This window comes from Scaptodrosophila lebanonensis, unplaced genomic scaffold (genome assembly GCF_003285725.1).
Source record: "Scaptodrosophila lebanonensis strain 11010-0011.00,11010-0021.00 unplaced genomic scaffold, SlebRS2 tig00001412-arrow-pilon, whole genome shotgun sequence".
NCBI lineage: Eukaryota > Metazoa > Arthropoda > Insecta > Diptera > Drosophilidae > Scaptodrosophila > Scaptodrosophila lebanonensis.
Genome location: NW_022060739.1, coordinates 10563461 through 10571244, shown reverse-complemented (window position 1 = coordinate 10571244; position 7784 = coordinate 10563461).

Below are 7784 nucleotides of genomic sequence, written 5' to 3'. Positions count from 1 at the left end.
AAATTTAATATATTTTCAAATTACAGTTTGTGTTTACCATTGAGGTGGACAAATGTTAACACGCCGACTATTGCCCGCACAGCTTGTTGTTTTTGGGACAGGCACACAAATATTTACATCGCTTTTAGAGGTCGAGCTCCATCGAGTGTCCAACTAATCGCACATCCTGTTGTCACATCCTACACACTCCTTCCGGCATAGTTCTGGCCGTTATCTGAGCATCCGCTTTGGAGCTGGAACAGCTTTGGGCGACTGTTGAATTCACACTACTCTGGGTGTTTCGGGCATGGGAAGGTGTTTATCATCAGCTCAGATGACTCGCCTTCTTCCTGTAGCCGAGTTGGCTCATTTGCGTAGTCATACAATATTAATTAAGGCTCGCAGCCACCACCCGCAACAACTCCCATTTGCAAGGAAAACTAAATCTAAATGAGTGTCTGAGTCCACATTTAAGTTCCGAATTGTGCAACTTCATGGAAAACGGGAAGTCGAGCATTCAAGTAGGCAGTTCCCATTAATTTCCGGATGGCGTTGTGTACCCTTTAGGCCTCGCAGCTGCTGTCTATATATTTACCTCCAATGAGTCGAAGAAGCGGAAAGGGGAATCACGCTCCTGACTCAATTTCTGCTGTCGCTTTAACATCTTTCGAGCGTTAAATTGATTTATGGCTACACCTGCCACGCCCCAGAATAGGTGCACATCGACACAAGTGTTTGGCGAAATGAAGAAATATTTTCCTCTGCAGGCAAAGCTGAAAAGTCAACAGTCTAGGAAAAAAGGTATAAAGCGAGGCCAACTTTAAAAATTATTTTCTCTGGCTCGTGAAATGCTTAAGAAATTGGCGGAACTTCTCAGTTATTGGATTCTGTCTACAAACAAGTCAGAAATCAGTCGGTGGCGAAAACTAAAGGGCTTTAACAAACATGCATTCTATGACTCAATGACGGCCTTCATTTAATTTGAATTGCCCCACAAATGATTGGTCTTCGTTTACTTTTGTCTGTGGAAAGTCGAGGAAAGTGTCGTCCATGTCAATAATTTCATTTTCTGTGGCAATTGACGGCGACGCTTTTATGGCTTTATTATTATTATTTACTCCGTTTCTCATCATCTTCGACTGAAGCAGCAAGGCCGCGGAATGTGCGGACATTTTAACGCAGACTGACATTTAATTTCACAGTCCGCCCTTTTGGTCTGTCGGGGTTTGAATTTCCCTCCTTTTTTGCAAAATGTTTGCCTCGTTTTTGTTTTTTAATTGAGACCGCACAGCCGCCCTTTTGTCCTTGCTCTTGTGGCAGCTTAAACGAATTTATCGATGGAATCCTTGTTGCCAGAGAGGGTCGCGGGTGAAGGCTGGGGGCTTGGGTCTGGGCAGACCCCAGTACTAGGCACTCTGCTCGTGCCTTGTAACATATTTTATGCATGCTTCACTGGGCGCTCACTGAACAATGTGGGTCGCTTAAAACAACGACAACATCGGAAACAACAACCACAGCAGCGCAGGATAATATATATCTCTAACGCATTTGCACGCCATTGGCCTCGGCTGAGAGTCGCGACTACAAATATAGTATGTGAGGGCAAATGTTCCCCACTTTTATTCGACAGCATCGGCGATTCGGGGAATATAAAGCCATCGACGTGTGTCGCCCTCTCCGCTATCTGATATTTGTCCGCAGTAAATTGGAACGAAGCAATAGTACAACAAGAATCGACCCCTTTCCACTTCCTATACATCAGGCAATAGCTACAATGCACTCTGATGCTCATGACCCGCACAATTATGTTACAGGAGAACGTGACTGCAACTTGTAACCCTGAAGGGAAGCAAACCTCGATCCTCTCGAGCATTCCGACTCCCTAGACTCTGTCGTGCAATGTCAAAAGCGACTCAACATCAACAATATCATCTCCAGCAGCTAAATTGATGCTCGTATCAGCGTCAAAGGCAAAGGAGTGGCAGTTCTCTATTATGTGCTCCGACAAACAAGCTGAACTAGTCTCGCATTTGGGTCACGCCCGACCAGAGTTATGCTAAACAGATACAACATGAAGCAGAAAGGGAGGAAACCCAATATGGCTTAACATAAAAAATGAAGTGGGAAGCAAAGCACAGATTCGCGAACTTTTGTGGGTCGAATGGGTTAAGAAGTAGAGCCGTTCTACTTTCTTACTCGTACCCTTATGTGTCGCCATTTGCATATTTGTGGGCTTTACTGCTGATGTGTCAAGACTGGAGAAGATTCTGTACTTCTGATACCTGTAATGCTCGGCTATGCAAATTTGTAGTATTGCTGTTGTGATGTACTTTTCAGATGGCTGTGAGTTTTGTAGTCGCCATATGGCACAGTGTGTTCCATAAATACACACGAAACATATTCATTTTCAAGCACTTAAAACTGCATAAATATGTTATATTCTCAGCAGCAGTCTGTTAAAGGCCCAATAAATGTGAATATGTGAAACCTTACATCCCACTTCTATGACTAATTTATTTCCTACATACTTGCATATTAATAATTCGATCCAACAAAACCAGAAATTTGGAACGGTTCTGGTACTAGACAGAGTACTCTTCTGTTTTTCAAAAACTGTGTATCTCATTGCGATTCACTTTCGATTTGCATTGTTTCCGATGCTGTCGACTGCACTAAGTTCAAGGCCAGCCACAGAAGCCATAACAATAAATTCAAAGCAGGCAGCCCAGCCAGGCAGGCAGCCTTGACCGAGCTCCCAGCAGGGAGGAAAGGCAAAGCGAATACATTCTAGAATTTCCCGCATGTCCTGCACCAAGACTCGACTCATTAAAAATGCCAAGAGCCGAAACAGGCCACAAGCATCAACTAAAAGCATTTGTAATGAGATAAAAATGCTCGAGGAGCGCAACAGCGGGACACGCGTCGTATGCGTAATTTAATTTACTGTACAGGTAGGCAGCTGGTGGTGGAGGCAGCAGCGCGCACTCGATCCACAGCTAATATAAGCCTCTGTCTGACTCTATTAGACCTTAAATTCAGAGACTTTAAGGCGGCCTTCACTTCGAGGTGAGTGTGAATGCCGTAAAAATGCTTTGTCGATGCCTCGCCTGAGTTCCCAAAATTCCGACGTGCACAACTGCCCCAATCAAGCAAATGCCACGCCCCTGCACGCTCCACTCCCCCTCCCATTCCGAAATGCAGGCAATAATGAAAGTGCTGACAATGTGCACAGCTCTGCCTCTCCACCGCACCCCTGGCTGGCCACTGGAAGGGCGGAAAATTGCTTTGTGTTCCTTTCGGTTAGAGCCCCCTCGACCACAACACGGTGCCGTTTAGGGCTGAACAAGTCTGATGGTTGTTGGCCCGCTGTCGATGCATTTGCGTGCCCGGAATTTTAAATAGCTGCCAAAAACAGGCGGTTCATCTATCATGGAGCTTTCTTGCTCGTAAACATTCGAGCCAAGGTGCATTCTGACCTGAATTGCATTTGCTCATTAATTTGGCCATGGATTGAATGATGATGTTGATGTGGATATTGTTGAACTCGCAAACGCATGAAATTGTTTGTAAAAACTTTCGCCGTGGGTCCTAATTCAATTAAATCTTGTCACCGAGTTTCGGCAAACTTTGTAATTCGTGTAAAATGTCACACCGCGGACGACACCGAAGTTCAGAATGTCTGCGGCTGCTGGGAGTAGCAGTCCTCCCATTCAGAAACTCGACCACCTACCAACACAGATGCCTCAGTGCATGACCCATTGACCCCTCCCGACCCCTCCTAGCTTTTAATAGTCGCGCATGAACTAGAAATCGAAGCTGGCCCAACACAGCTTGAAATCAATATTGGCAACACGAGCATGTGTCTCTGATGTTGCAGCAACATCAACAGCTGTGCCTATTGGCTGGCAACATGCCAAGCTGGGCACATCTGTGTTGCGCTCTCTTTTCCCATTTCGAGGAGCGCCTTCAGATAAGGTTGCTGAAAGCTTATGTCTCTGCAACTCTTGGCTCTCTGCCCTTATGGTCACCATAAAGTTTTCGAGGCGTGTGTTGGCAGTCAGTCGCATTCGTAACTGATTTGAGGGAGGTCAGCGATTCTGTCTGATTGTTGTTATTCATGTCAACGACACAATGCCGTTAGAAGGGAACCTTGCAAGGGGCTGAAGGTGGGGGACGCACGGGACTAGCTTTGATTTTGATTTCATTGGACGGCGTATGTAAATATTTTTCATTTCGTCGTCAAGTGAAAATCATTTCGAATGCAATCATCGGCAAAGTTTCCTCCGTTCTGTTTGCTTTGAAAATCCATTAGAGTTTGTTAGAGACAAACAATGGCCAAATTTAAATAACAATTAGAGCCGTTGTTCTAGAGGCAGTTGGATAAGAGACCATTAATGCGGATGCCATCAATCAATCTTCACGGAGTGCAACTACATCGCATCTTCTACTAAAAATATTTCATTGAAGCATTCTTTAAAGAGCGATAGATTGATGGCCAAGACGAATTTTGTGTTGAGCAGCAAACTTTTAATTGATTTGCAAAGTTTCTCATCATTGCAAATTCTGCTCAACATTTCTGCTAATTGGTAGGTCTGTCAGTGAATTATAACGCAGAAAAGTTTGAAAGATAAACAACTTCAGACATTTATTTATTTTTATTTTTAACCCAAAAAAAGCAGTACAATCGTTCTGAAAACTGAATGCCAAACATAACAAGTAGTCCAGTACTGTTTTCAATATAATCCTTCTAAGAAACAGATTCACAAATAGATACATTTATGAAAAGTGGCGAGCTTTGTTCTATTTAATTAAAATATTTTAATGTTGTTGATGTACAGTTGGCTTTGAGAAAAGGGTTGAATCAGTTTCAGCTCCCATTTGTTTGTAAATAGTTTTAATTTGATTTATTTCGCCAAAACTTTAAGATCTTTTACCAGAGATTATTTTGTGGGAACTACTTTGCAGTTCTTAGCCATGACCTAACTTTTTTATTGCCCCCTTGGCTTGTGAAATAATTCTCTTGCTTAAATTAAATATATTGTAAAGGCTTGTGTAGTGTTCTTGATAAGTTATTAAGAAACTTCAACACTAATTAGTTTCTTGTTTCAATAAACTCTCTCTGCTGAAGAAACTGATAAGCAAATGCTTCAAGTAATTGGCGCGATAAACAAAAGCTTTTCAAAATAAATTATAAATATTTTAGTAACATCCAAAAAAAATAACTGAACAGAAATAAAAGTTACTGAAAATAAACATTGAGACAGCAGCAAGAACAATCGCAGTAGAGCTCCACTAATAAAATATTTATTCAACATTAAAAGAGGAAATTAAATAAAACATTGCGAAAATAAAAACGTTCTTAGGTCGGTTCATCAGCGAAGAGCTGAGCAACTGGGCCTGAAAACAGCGGAGAAAAGTGTGCAATTCTAATTGACAGATGAATCCAAGATGTGCAAATTATGCTTTAAAGTGTTGTAAAACGGTTTATCGATGCAGGGATTAAAACGATGTCCTATGAAGCATTCCTTCAAACAACCGAATTGTTTGGAACACTAAATGGCTGCCTACGTGCCTGTTTTTGTTAAACATTCGTTATAATTTATTTGTAGGCAAGTCTAGACTATTTCCAGTATAAAGCGAATGAATGAAAGTAAACAAACAACTGACATAGGTATTTTGTTTGTTTAATATTGTCTTATACAACACACAAAATCGGTTGAATTCGCTTTGGAAAAGAAAGAGACTGCATGCTGTGGTTAAGAATTAAAGCTTCTTATCTTTCATTCTCTCTGTGGTTCAGTCAAATTTTCCTCCACTCCATTTATCTTAGCCTGAGCGGCTAACAACGAACAAAAGTATTCAACTAGAGGAACAAAAAGTTCGTGAAAAATGAAAACACAGTCGTCTCTGTTCTTTTTTTCCACTTCTCAAGCTGAAATGCAGGTCATGTCACAGTTTCGTGGCACTTTGTGGCCAGAAAGGAAAGCAGAGGAAAGTGATGGAGGGAGAGGTGTTGGGAGAGGGAAGGAGAGGAAGGGAGAGGGCGTGTGGCTGGCCAAACAAAGCCAGCAATTATGAGATGTGGCCGAAGTGAAAAGCATCGCTTTACCTTAAGTAATTTCAGTGGAGTATGGGAAATAAACGCATACACACGAATCTCTATGTGGTTCGTCCTTGTGTGCATGTGCTTTGTCGGACTCTTGGCTCGAGCCAGCTCTGAATGATGCCACATAATGCCGCCAAATCTGCCGCACATCGAGAGCAGCTCCAAATGTAGAGCATGCTGGCTTCGTATGCGCTTTCCCTTCACCTTTGATGCAATCCCTTGACTTTATAGGGCGCCCCATCAACCCTCTCCCTATATTCATCGCCGCCTAAAACTCAGCTCTCATTGACAGTTTAGGGGGAAATAGCCGAGCAGACGAGACAGAAACCAGCACTCCCTCCACTCCCTACAGGTGGACTTGGTGGACCAGGTAGACAGCCAGACGTAATTGCTTTTGTGCGCCAAGCGGTTGGCTGACGGCTTCTGTGAACAAAAATGGAAACAAAGTGAAGCGACTGCCGCTGTTGTCCTTGTTGTTTGGATCGTCCTTTTCGGCATGTGAAGCTTCGCTGCACGTTGAGTTTTGTGACACATTTGGCGGGATAGTCGTGTGAGTGTTTGTCTGTGTGTGTGTGGCCATGTAGCCAAATAAACTCAAACAAAATGTGCCACAAAGGAAGCAAAAAATTTCCGTTAAGAGGAAGCCGTCGTCACTCACTCACACAGACAAATAAACACACACACATACATACTTGTACACACGCCCACGCACTGAGCTTTTTAAATTATGGCGCAGCGGCAAGAAAAATAAATTTGAAAGAATAAAAATTTAAATAATGCGCAACGCATACGCGATAAACCGCAGTTATATATGTCTTTATATACAAGTGTATATGTCGTTGGCATGTGAGTGTCTGTGTGTGTGTGTATGTGTGTGTGAGTGTGCGTGGGTGCCTGTAAATTTAATGCTCGCTCTTCTTTATTTTGTTATTCACAAAATTGTTGCCATTTACACGATGCTTGAGCACAAGAGACTTCTCCCTCCGCAGTCCCCCTCCATTCATCTCTCCAGCCAATTCCTCTTCTTCAACTAGAATCCGAATAGAAATTTCGCCAAACTTTGCTCATCAGCTCACGCGATTTCAGATTGTCTGCGGTCTTTTCACCTGAATTATTGCATTTATCCATTTTCCAAGCCACTCATAGACTTGCTCACAAATGAGAGTCAGAAAGAACCGCTAGCCACAAGTTTAAACGGCCGTGTCCGTGGCTCTGGTTGACAATCCGGCCAGGTGAGGCGAGTCCTCCCACTGCCGTCCTTCGTTCCCTCTATTCCCAGCATCTTTGAATTACAAATTAGTTTTTATTAAGCTTAAGTGCTCGAGTTGCAGGCGAGTTCTGGGAATATTGCCTCTAATCATAGTTCTTGTTGTTCCATTTACAAAGTTTTAGTTTGCCGCATATTTAATGTACTCTAATAAATTACTTTGGCTGTTGTGCAGGTCTTAATTTCATTTTTGATACACTTTTGCCTTTTGGTTTATTAAGACTCACATGAAGGAGCTGGAGATAGATGTCAAAATGAATAAGTCTTTGTTCGTACTTATACATTGGAGTCACAACAAGTTTTCTTTTGAATGTATCGTTTAACTTTGCATAAAGGAAACTTTTTCAATGTGTATAGTATGTGGTTGTTTATTTATAGCCAGAATTTTATTTGTGTGAGTATTACCTTGCAAAGATAGAACATGGATGCTCA